Here is a 12,506-nt window from a genome sequence, read left to right on the forward strand (position 1 = left end):
ACCCCAAGGGAATGTTGTAATTAAAGTGCGAGAGTAACCTGTAAGAGCTATTTGCACTTATAAAAAAATAATACTCAGAATATTACCTTTACTATTTTGCAAAAGGTTAAAAAGTTGATGTCCACAATTAAATACTTAAGACTTAAATTGTAGGAAATTGAAAGCGATTGAAAGGAATATGAAAGCAGCTGATGTAAACCAAAATCCTCCTGAATTCTCTAAAATGGGAGAAAAGACAAAAATATAAACATGTATTTATAACACTGTATCTCTTCTTCACTTAACTTTTATTTAGGTTTGTTTATTTATTTAATACAACTTATTCTTATAAATCAAATATTTTATAATACAGATACCCGGAAATCAGCGGCACACACACACACACACACACACACACACACACACACACACACACACACACACACACACACACACACACACACACACCAAGGTCAGACTGTACAGCTCTCAGCGGGGCCTGTTATTAGAATCATTGCATAGATGATATTTTCTTATTTATTAGATGAGTAAAACTTACACCTACTCATTTTGATCAGTATAGTAATTAACTATCAGCAAAATCACATATGAACTATGGTGTTGGGTTCTGTGTTCACCCATTAAAACCCCCTACTTCATTTAAAAGCATGTATAATGATGGTTCTTCTCACATTCCTCCAGTCAGTCATACACTAAACTACCAAGGTTGAAGCTGGATCTCACACACACACACACACACACACACACACACACACACACACACACACACACACACACACACACACACACACACACACACACACACAAAATTCAGACATCAGAACAATAATTTTTACTATTAAAACTACAATTCTTATTTATATATTGATCAAACTTTGGTATACCTTTGATTTAAAAATAAAAACCCTTTATTATTAGAAAATAGACAAAGGCTCTGTTTTAGCACTCTGATCAATTTTAATCACATAAGGCTGGATGTTAAGATCTTTTACCCCCTCTCAGCTGTGATGATGAGGGGCGGCCAGGAGGGACTTCACTCTGTCTCGACCCCACGTCACCTGACACTGTCAAAACATTGAGCTGAAAGATGCTTGAAAATTCTGTTGACCTAAGAAAATAACTACAATATTCATTTGACAGTTAATTTTGGATTCAACACTTTCACTGCCAGTTTAAACGTTATACATAAAATATTTAGATCATACACATAAAAAGAGTTTTTCAACTGCCTGTACTGAGGCTGATGGCATCACTGAGTGAGAACCATAACAGTAATCTTGCAGGGTAGAGAACCAAGACAATGAGCTGAAAGATGCTTCTTAAAAGCACTCCAGGGCTAGGCTACACTGAAGAGATGAATGATTCTCTTTGCAGTCATAACTATGAATGCCAACTTTCACATTAGTCTGTCCCATTACAAATACTGATCAGCACCACCTGAACATTAGTAAAGACATTTACTTACATTTTTACTCAGTGTATGCTTCCCACCTACTGCATTTACACACAGTATACATTCAACATCTCTCTCTGAAGTCAAAGGTCATGTCCGATCTGCTGTTGTCCAAAGAGATCTGCCCAACAAGCTGTTTTTAACTGTCAGCCATCTCCTATATCCACTTTAACACAGCCCTGGAAAACTGACACGGAAAGTAGTGACGTCAACGGCATCTCTCTGCCTCCACCTCTACCCTCCTCTCTGAGTGGTATTGTCTTCACCCTGGTCATATAAATCAGTCTGCAAAAGCATGAGGAGGAATAAAAGAGGGATAGGGAGGGAGGGAACAGAGGAAGATGAAGTGGAGGAGAAAAAAAGAGAAACAAGTCTTATGGCCAAACTGTCCTTTCAAGGTCATCACAGCATTTGGGTTTGTGTGAGGAGAATGGGACTCGGTGAAATGAGAAAACACGTCGTATGTGTCATTTTCTCCAAAGCAATTTGTTTTTAATCTCTGCATTAATTCAGGACTTCTGTTAATTACATCTCTTACAGGAACATGACAAGAATTTCAGCCTGATCTTATCGTAAAATATAGATGACCAAATTTCATGGTGTTGCATGATTTTGATCGGATCGCCCTACATTGAAGAGCTGTCAGAGCATCACTAGGAAGTTCATTACTGAGGCTCTTTTCCATTAGAAAAAACTGTATTGTAAAAAATTATACCCTGTCAATAAGTTGTTTCTTGCCTTGTAGATGTTTTTGAGGGTTTTTCAACATTATCTGCAGTGGGCGACTGTGTTTATACTTCTTTAGAATGTCAGTTTAATTTAGTTTAATTCTATTCTATTCTATTCTTATGATGCAAAACCACAACTGTCATCTCAAAGTGCTTTATGTTGTAAGGTAAAGACCATCCATCCATCCATCCATCCATCCATCCATCCATCCATCCACCCACCTAATTGCAGCAAATTATTGTGATGCCATCCATAACTGCAGGGTGATCTTCTAAAGGTACAGCCAGTTCACTTCAGTACTAACCAGAAAACTACTGATAGCAGCAAATTAGAGGCTCAAAAATCAGTGGACCTGAGGAATATGAGAAAGCGAGTGGTAGGCCTGTTAACCAAGACAGTGTAAGGTCAAGTTTTATGAATGTGTTTCTCTCTGAGAACAGCAAGGCATTTCAGATAAATGAGGAGACTGCAGGAGAATCAATATGCCTTTAATTTAAGAGATATCTCTTCTGATACTGTATTGTTGTAGGTCTTTACCTTGCAATATAAAGTGTCTTGAGGCAACTGCTGTTGTAATTTGGCACTATATAGAACAAAAAAAGAAACTGAAATGAACTGAACTCATACAAAGGGTTGTGAGGATTAAAATCCAGGTGGAGTGCAAATCCAAAGTCGAACTGCATTATTACAAACTGTTCCATCACATGAAACTGAAATCTGTGGGGAACATGAGCAAATTTTTCAGCATCACTCTGTTTCTAATAGGGATGGGTACCGGTATCCGGTGCCATAATGGCACCGGTTCTGACGTAAACGGTAGTAACCAGACCGAAAAGCAGCGCGCATTTCGGTGCTTTATTTCGGTGCTTTATTTCGGTGCTTTTTTTTCCTGAGATGTCACACACTTTGGATTCTAGCCAATCATTTTACCTTTGCAAGCGTAGTAGGCGGGCCCAGGTACGTACGTTCTTTTAGAGCAGAGCTACAGATTAAAAACGCCCAAGGCAAAGCAGTCAAGGTCTGGCTGTACTTCACAGCAAAAGATGCAAACTCAGCAGCCTGCAACAAGTGCTTTAAGCTGATACTGTGATACTGTGCAAAGGAGGTAACACCTCAAATCTGATGAAACACCTGGCGACGCATAGCGTTTTTTTAAAAGCCTAGAAAAGCGCCGTATTTGATAGCTTGCTGCAAGACCTCACACCGAGCACATCTACTGCGGGTGTGGTGCCTGTTATCTGACCCAGAGTTAGCAACATGAACCCGAAGAGCAGAGTCCTGGCCCCTAGCCCTGCCAGTGAAGCAGAAATGATGACGGATGATGATGGCAGCAGCAGCAGCCGTTCTTCTCTGCGTGAGTAGCTTAATGTTGTTCGTGTGTAATTTACGCTGACTAGGCTAACCATTAATGCATGTAAGGTGAACTAGCAAACATCATCATAGCTACATGCGGCTGTCTTCTTGTTTGATGGCAGATACTTCCTTCACCCTGGCCAAAAAGGCTAAAATGACCAAAGAAAAACTGGATAAAAGCTGAGAGGTTTTAGGACAAAGTTTGTGTTTTTCCATTGATTAAGCACTGCTTCCAGCCAAGAGTGATACCATATATGCCCCATAGCTGCAGAGAAGACTAACATTGTTATCTTTTTACAAAAAAAAAACAAAAAACAGCTAAACATGAGAGGTTTTTGGACAAAGTTTGTGTTCTTCATTCTTTAAGCACCAGTTTGAGCACCGTTTAAGCACTGGCACAGTTTCAAAAGTACCGGTTTGGCACCGGTATCGGATAAAACCTAAACGATACCCATCCCTAATTTCTAATTTTAGAGATACTGGGCAAACACAAAGAAACAGCCCTACTTATTTAACATTGGCATTGAAAAACATATCCTGGTCAGAAATATTAACAAGATTCCTCACAATGTCATGTGACACTGTGTGTGGCAGGCAAAGTGTGGACCCAAATGCAGGACTCAGAAGCAGAGCTGAACTCAAAATACAGGTTTATTGCTGGACTTACAGAAAACCAGATACAGAGAGCGTAAACTAGGGAGATACTTGGACTTTCCCAACTACACAGGAAACACCAAACATACAGGAAACAAGAGGGAGAACACAGCATTTACCCAAAGAAGGGCTTTTATACACAGAACAAGAAAGAGCAGAGCATACACACCTGGGGAACACAGCTGCACAGTTGGACACCATAGAGACAGCTAGCATTTTAAGGAGAACATGTGGCTAAATATGTTGCTCAAGGAATGTAATTTCATGCACGTCCTATGTCCCCTAATACCCTATGACTTGTTCTTTGTACCTGTACTTGATTTTCTTTTATGATTAAAAGCGATTTCCTGATTATGATTGCCTCATTCAAAATTCGTGATAACTAATTTTGTCAAACCATTTCTTTATTTTATTAATTTTGTTACTGTAAATTCTCATGCAAACCCAAGAAATTAGTATCATTAGCAATTTACTCAAACTTCAGTAAATCCTACCCATTATGTAAATCACTGATGTACCTAATAAATAGTTTTGACGCCTGGGAGATGGCACACATGTTGTCCAAACATACATATATGTGGTTAATGCACAAGATTTCTCTGTCAAAGGGGAGGCGTTCAGCATTTACAGCAAAATATTTTTTTTAACTTCCCATTTATCAGAAAAAAATTTATATTAGTGTCATATCTGTATATTGAATACACAGCTAAATTTAGGTTTTACATTTTTAGCAATTAATTAATACTCAGTGATTCCAGATAAACTTGTCAAACAGAGGATAGTTCATTAATGAATTCTCACTCGCAAGTTGTTGTTTATTGGTCACTCACATCAAATTTGAACACACCAAGTACTCGCCAGGCATTAGTTTTCAGTTTTACATCTTGTGTGAAAAAAGATAATGTTGAGCAGGTGGGTTGGGAGTAGCATATACCACAGGACTTCCTTCCCGAAGAGTTTTTGGTTGCATTTCTCCCCCTGAGTTATTACTTTTTGCTGTTTTGCTAGGCTATACTTGATGGCACCATGGTATACAAGTTTCACAACTGAGAAGCAAATCTCACAACTTGAAAGCCATCTTGAAGTCCTTATCTAAATAAATAAGGAAATGAACTATAACTTGAATTTTAATAGTAACTGAGACATAAAAAATTTGTTGAATCACCAGTTAAATCCAATAAAACTTTGTCAGAAGTTTGACAACTTGGACTAATTAACGTTTCAGAAGCCACCACCAAGTTAAAGTCCTATTTTGCTAGCACAGTTTCATAGCATTATGACTTCCCTTACTGTGTTTCAATGTAACAGCATGCTACACTCACACCATTCAACCATTTCAACTGCTGAGAGGTTCTTTCTGGAATATCTTACCTAGATATTTTTCTTTATAAATATCAGAGATATACATGGCTGATATTTAATATTATTGGCTACTAAATGTCAGCTATTGGACAAATATTTTACTAAGAAAGTGATTTGTCAGTCACAAGGTAGGATGGCCCTAAAGCACACCCTGTCTTGACACCACTGGGGTCCATACAAGTGAATATCCTATAATCAATAAGACTTGAAATGACTAAGAAAAGATCACCAGGAAAGTTTTAAAAAGAATGCATTTTTAACTTCCTGCATTGCTTCAATGATCAGACATGAAAGTGTCCATCTTTTCTATGCAGTCTGTGGGTTATGTATGTACATGTAAGTGATCATACTGTGAGCTCTCACACTGACTGCACAGGGGCAGGGGTATTAAAGACACTCACAGTATCAGTGCCGAACACAAGAGATACACTGACGATTGAAAACTATCTAAAGAAGACATCTCTGAAGAAGACTGCATCTCCCTGCTGCTCCCCCTAAACCTCGATTTGTCCCCCCCAAAATAAAAATAATCCTAATGTTGCTAAACTTCACAACAGTTTTCTTTTGCCTGGAACGCAGTTAACACCCTTACCCCTCTCCCACAGGAGTGCTCTTGTGTGCACTCCCATGATGAACTGTTGCCAGATTACAATCTGCCGCCTTCAATAAACTCATTAAACTGACAACAGTTGCTTGAATCTACAATTTGATCCAAACTTTGATTTCAGGAAACCACTGATTTACCCCTTTAACAGAATGAACAGAAGAAATGTAAATGCAAAGAAAATGTCAGGGCCAATCAGGGCCAACGGGGTGGATCACCTGGACCAAACAGCCCTTCCATACTATGGAGGGGCTCTTGTGGTTGATATTTTCCAACCAGACTTGAATTAAGATTTACTATATGGGGAAAAAAACACAATATGGTAATTAGCGATTTATTTGATTGCCCCTATTTCATGAGTAATCAGCCTTAATAGACAGATTTCTGTACAGTGGCGAAATGGCTCTTATAGAGTGACATAATTTTGGCTGTGTCAATCTTATATACAGTTTACATCTTGTTTTACATTTTTTTAGACATACAAAACTAAGTAAGGAAAGTTTTTTTTAAATTTTTTAAATTTGACCCTTTAACATTGTCACCATGGTCACAGCAATGAACAGTTGCCACAAAACCACAATTCATTTCATCAAATTAATGAGACATGGTCTTATTGTCTGGAAATTCATTTCTAAAGGGACATGCGCTGTGGTTATCTGAAATGCACTCATTTGAAAAATATAATGACTCCTTAAATCTGGGAGAGTGACATGATTTATAGTGGTTATTTTCTCAGCACAATATGCTCACAGCATCAGAATAAAAATCGCCCTTTACCCATGTCTGTCCAGTGCTCTGCCCCCCACACCACTGCCAGCCACTATTCATTTGTTTTCCCTATTAGTAATCCAATTATGCACACAGGCTCCTGCCACTGACGTAGCTGATCGTTTTTTAATCATATTAGGCCTTTCAATTCCTTCAATTGTTTGTTTCAAATCAGCTAGAAACATGGTCTCAGGGAGGACAGCGGAATGACACTTTGGCTAATAACTGATAAATGGAAAATCAACATGAAGCTTTTTGTACTGCTGCTTTAGCTTCTAGCCTCCTCTAGCTAACTGCTGCTAGCTCAATCACAAACTGTTTCCCAAAGGTTATACATGAGATGCCCAATAACTGAACCGCTGCTGTTGTCAATATTTAAATACTGATTTAGAGTCCTGGTGTAGACAGAAGCATAGAACTGGGCCTGGCGGGAGAGGAGGCTTTTGAATATACAATTTGGAAACTGTCAATATTCCCACACCTCCAAGGGAATTTGAAAACGGGAAATTGTGTGAAATGTTGACAAATAGATAATCAGTTAAAGGCTAGATAAAGTGAGCCTCACATGCCTCTCTGTCAGCAGAGATAAAAATCTGCAACTGTGGTCAAAGATAAGGGGAAATCTCATGTCCTCCCCATCTTCTTTTTCACAAACTCACCACTGGCATTCATTTTTCTCTCTTTTCAGTCTATAGTGCTCGCTGTCTTTCAGACTCTTCCTTCTGGGGCAAGCAGGTCTTTTATTCTATAGCCTGCTCTACATATGAGCAAAAAACATTATATCATTATATAACAGTGCTGTTCTGGAATGGTTTGGGGGTTTGTGGTAGAGGTGGATTTTAGTTTAGTCATATATATAACAGGTATATTTTAAATTAAGAGGGCCCTTGCACACCGGTGCGTTGAGCCACCCAACACCTACGTCCAGAAGACGGCGATGGAGATTACCATCTGGTGTAATCTCCATCTGATGCATATCAAGCGTGGAACCACCAGTTAAAATCTCATCTAAATCAATGAGGATGATAACCTACGGTGCATTTCCTCTTTCCACTAGGCAGCACTCTAACAGTTGCTGACAGACGGCACAACAATCTGTTCGGGGCTCGACTCTCATCATGCCTGTGAAGTTTGGGAAAGAAAGGACAATGTGGCTTTTAGTTACAGCAGTTTTGTTCTTTGTGGCAAATGATTGAAACTCGCCGTGCCACCACAACCACACCGTTTCAAGAAACACCAAAAGCTTCACAATTTAACATCATCAAAGTCTTAAGATTCCACTCACCAAAGACCATGTCGATCTGATGAAACCCCTAGTAGGAGTTCATTAAAGTCCAAGAACTGAAAACTGCGAAAAATTTCCCAGAAATAACACGTTCCATTTAAAATGGCTGACTTCCTGTTGGATGGGGGATATTGCGCCAAGAGACTTTTTGAAATTTTGTAGGGGGCGCTGTGGCTCCATTTTTGGAATATTCCATGAAGATGACCATGTAACAAGAAAGAATGATTGTTGGGTTTTGTATTATTGTAGGGTCTACCTTACAATATAAAGCGCCTTGAGGCGACTGTTGTTGTGATTTGACGCTATATAAATAAAACTGAATTGAATTGAATAGAAATTTTGGACAAAAAAAGGATTTTAATTTGGTAGAAATCCAGTGGGCCATTAAGCAAAGAAGCTATCAGTAAATGGTCATTACACAGTGCACTCGAGACACTGATTCTAGAACAATGTATTAAAACTTCAAAGATCACTTCTTTCACACCCAACTTGATGTAAAAGCGTAACATGTATATAACCTTTCCTCTCCAGCGATGGTTTACTGGTCTTTATTTTCTTTGCAGATTGTTTTTTTTCTTTAAATTTATTTAGTTTTTGCAAATGATTCTGTAGAAAGCAACATCACCTATATTACGTGGTGGCTTATGTATTTAAGTAATGGATAGAAGCATTCTTATACCAACTGGACCGTTTCTGCTGTTGTTTCCTTCCTTTCCACTGTTGGGGTTCAGAATGCTAAGAGTTTTCTGGGCTTAGATTTGCTGAGCCTGCAGGCAATAATAAACTTCTGACATGTTTCCTCAGCTCAAATGCCACCTTTGGTGTCATCTCTGTGTGACACAGGCTGTATTATCCTCACAACCGGCAAAAATGCCTCTGCAATCTTGGTGTTGGAAAAATTTCTCCTCCTGCCTTCTGTCTCATGCACTCTACACTTACACTGCACAAAATCACAAAGAACATCGACACTTGCAATGAATGTGCTAGAGTCTTTTCTGTACCCCGTGAGTGTTTGTATCCTATTCCCTAATAAGAAAATGCAGTCTAACCTAGTACAGAACTTCTAACAAGAGTATAGCAACACAGTTAGAGAATGTGCACTACAAGGAGTATACAAGTGTTTCTGGCTGTGGTCCCAGAAAGCTATTGATCATGGATGTTCTGTGCTATGAGTGTGTCTGCTGCTGGATTACTGCAGTGCTTATGTGCATCTGTTTGTCTGGCTGTGGACCAGATAAGGAAACAGACAGTGGAGCTTGAGCCGAGCTGGTAGCAATGACAGTGCAGCGTACAGTGAGCAGTCTGGAGGCGACAGTGACAGAAAGTCACTGATTCTTACAACCTTTGCAACAGCTTCTGACTGCTCATCTGTGGGCATCAGTACCAGCCAACACTAGATGGCGACAGTATTTCTACTAGTGAGCTTCACTTCTCATGCACATCGACATGAAGCGAAGAAAAAACAAAGTTTAGTTCAAATAATGATTTCTATGCAATAAACTAATCACACACTATTAACATGATTTTTGAATTTGCTTACATTAGTGCAAACTTGCCAGGTTATTTTCTTCTTTTACTTGTAACAAAGCAAAATCCTCATTTTGCACCCTGAGGATGCAGCACTTGGTGAAAGTCTGAACTATATACATAGAAGGGTCTCGAGAGCTAGTGATGAAGCGTCTTCTGTCACCATTAAACTGAAGGAGGAATGCAGGTGAAGCTCATAGTGCCAAGTTATGTGAAGCAGCGATATGCTATTGCCTGGCAACAATGATTCGGCCGGCATAATAGGAAAATTGGATTGCAGGACTTGAGATGATGAGAATCTCTGTGTTCCCGCTATCACTGAGGTGTTACTGAACGTGTTTATGCTCTCAGCATCAGCATGCTTGTACTAACCAACAGAACAAATACTGCCATGCACACTCTGCTAAGTATCACTGTGATAATTTATGACCAAGAGGGGGCACAGGATATGTTTTTTAAGCATGTGTCTGTTTTCACATGGGAGAAGCTGTTAAAGGAGTGAAAGCGATGTGTGTGGGTTTAATGATTGGCAAAGGATCCCTGCTCTTACCTGATAGATATGACATCAGAGTAAAATGTGTTGTAAGTCCTTCTTTTGATATCTGCGGGCACCCTTGTTTGTCATTAGAAGGCACTAGAGAAGTAGCAGATCACTTTCCATGTATACATCAAAGCAAATGTAATGTCTTCAGTGGAACCCAGCGGCCAGAATCAGAATCAGAATCAGAATCAGAATACTTTATTGATCCCTGGGGGAAATTATTTTTTGTTACAGTGCTCCATTTTAAACCAACATTAAGACAAGACAGACAATACGCTAACTAAGAATAGTACAATATATACATATATATACATACATACATACATAAGTCACTTATAAATAAATATTTGGAAAAGAAACATGTGTAGTTGTAGCAGCAAACAGTGTGTTAAGTGGATGCGTTGTACAGGGAGATGGCCACAGGCAGGAATGATTTCCTGTGTCGTTCAGTGGTGCTTTTCGGTAATCTCAGTCTCTCACTGAACGAGCTCCTGTGACTGACCAACATGTCATGGAGTGGGTGGGAGGTGTTATCCAACATTGTCTTTATCTTGGACAGCATCCGCCTCTCCGACACCACCTTGAGGGAGTCCAGCTCCATCCCCACAACATTGCTGGAGCTGGACAGAGTTAATGTGATTCTGATCTGAGTATGTGTGTGTGTGTGTGTGTTTGTGTGTGTTTGTGTATGTATGACAGGTAGGTTGATGTAGTGGGCGAGGGAGATGCCGTTGCACCAGACCTCTGTCTCTGTGTGCGACACAGGTCCAGTGTCATAGCCATGTCTCTGATGCTGCTGTCACATCCACACCCACATCCATAAAATTTGGAAGACTGTTCGTTACTCAGAGACTGGAGACTTAACTCATCAACAAGAAAGCGCAATTACCAATGGTCATATCCATGTTGTCCTGAGCTTGGAAATGGGTAGAGACGTTTGTGACATGAAAGGTGGGTGGCTGTGGCTCAGGGGGTGGAGCAGGCTGTCTAACAATGGGAAGGGTGGTGGTTTGTGTTGGTGCTTAGGTATAGGTCTAGTCTAAAACGTGTGTGAGATTGGGTGAAATACTCAGATTAGAAAAATTTACACAAGTCCATTTACTGTTTGCCTCAAACTCAACAGTACTGTAAAACAAACACAGTACTGTTCTCATTTTTATTGGATTTGAAAACACTGTTTTTAAAAAATAACTGCTATGATTTGAGAACTTAAGTACATTTCTATGGGGCCAGAAACACAAGCAGTCAGATAGTGAAGAAAATGGCTGAAAAGTTAATAGTTTAGCCAGACTGCATGATTTTATACATAAAACACAATCATGGTAAGAATGCAGAACCATGGTGATGGATGTTTCACAACTAAGACCGAGTCCAAGCTTCCACTGCGGTGCAGGCATTAGCAGCAAAGCACACGCAGCTATCTGTGCGACAGTAGACACAAATATGAATGGCACTTTCTGTTTTCAAAATCAGAGCACTGCAGTTGTCTTCAACATCAGTGTCAGGTCATTTTGTCCCATGCACAGTGGCAGATTGGATACAGCTTGAAAGTGATGACAGTTAATGATCACAGCACTGAGGCACATTATGCACATCCCAGGTCAAACTAACTAACCCATATTTTATTTACTATAGAACAGAGGAAATAGATCAAAGGTTTAAATTGATAAAATGTACCAATTTGAGAAAAATAATAGTTCATTTTTAATTTGTTGGCAGCAAAACATCTCAGAAAAGTTGGGACAGGCCATTCAGTGCGTCTACATTCTCTGTCTTTTAACAACAGTCTGTGAATGTCTAGGAACTGAGGAAACCAGTTGCTGACTTTTGGGAGAGTAATGTTATCCCATTCTTGACCCCATACCATCAGAGGTGAAGGCCTGCCTTGCCTGGATTCATTTTAAAAGAAATTTAGCCCAGAGAAGACAGCAACATTCCTGCATCATGTTCACATATGGCTACTGTTTTGGATGATCGAGTTTTGACCTGTATTTGTGGATGGCATAGCAAACTGTGTTTACAGACAGTGATTGTAGGAAGTTATTGTTTTCAATGCAGTGCCACCTTACAGCCTGAAAATTATTCTTAGATATTTTGGATCAGTTACTCTTCCAGCCTTCTTTTGGACTTGGATTTGTATTAGCTAGCTTTCAAATACTTTCAAAATGTACTAAGGCATGGTGCAGTCCAGGAAAGCCACTTAAATGCTTTGAGAAACTATGAATGGTGA

The sequence above is a fragment of the Rhamphochromis longiceps genome, linkage group LG8 (assembly GCF_057381845.1).
Source record: "Rhamphochromis longiceps isolate RC_006_pf linkage group LG8, R_longiceps_female_GT1.1, whole genome shotgun sequence".
NCBI classification, from domain to species: Eukaryota; Metazoa; Chordata; class Actinopteri; order Cichliformes; family Cichlidae; genus Rhamphochromis; species Rhamphochromis longiceps.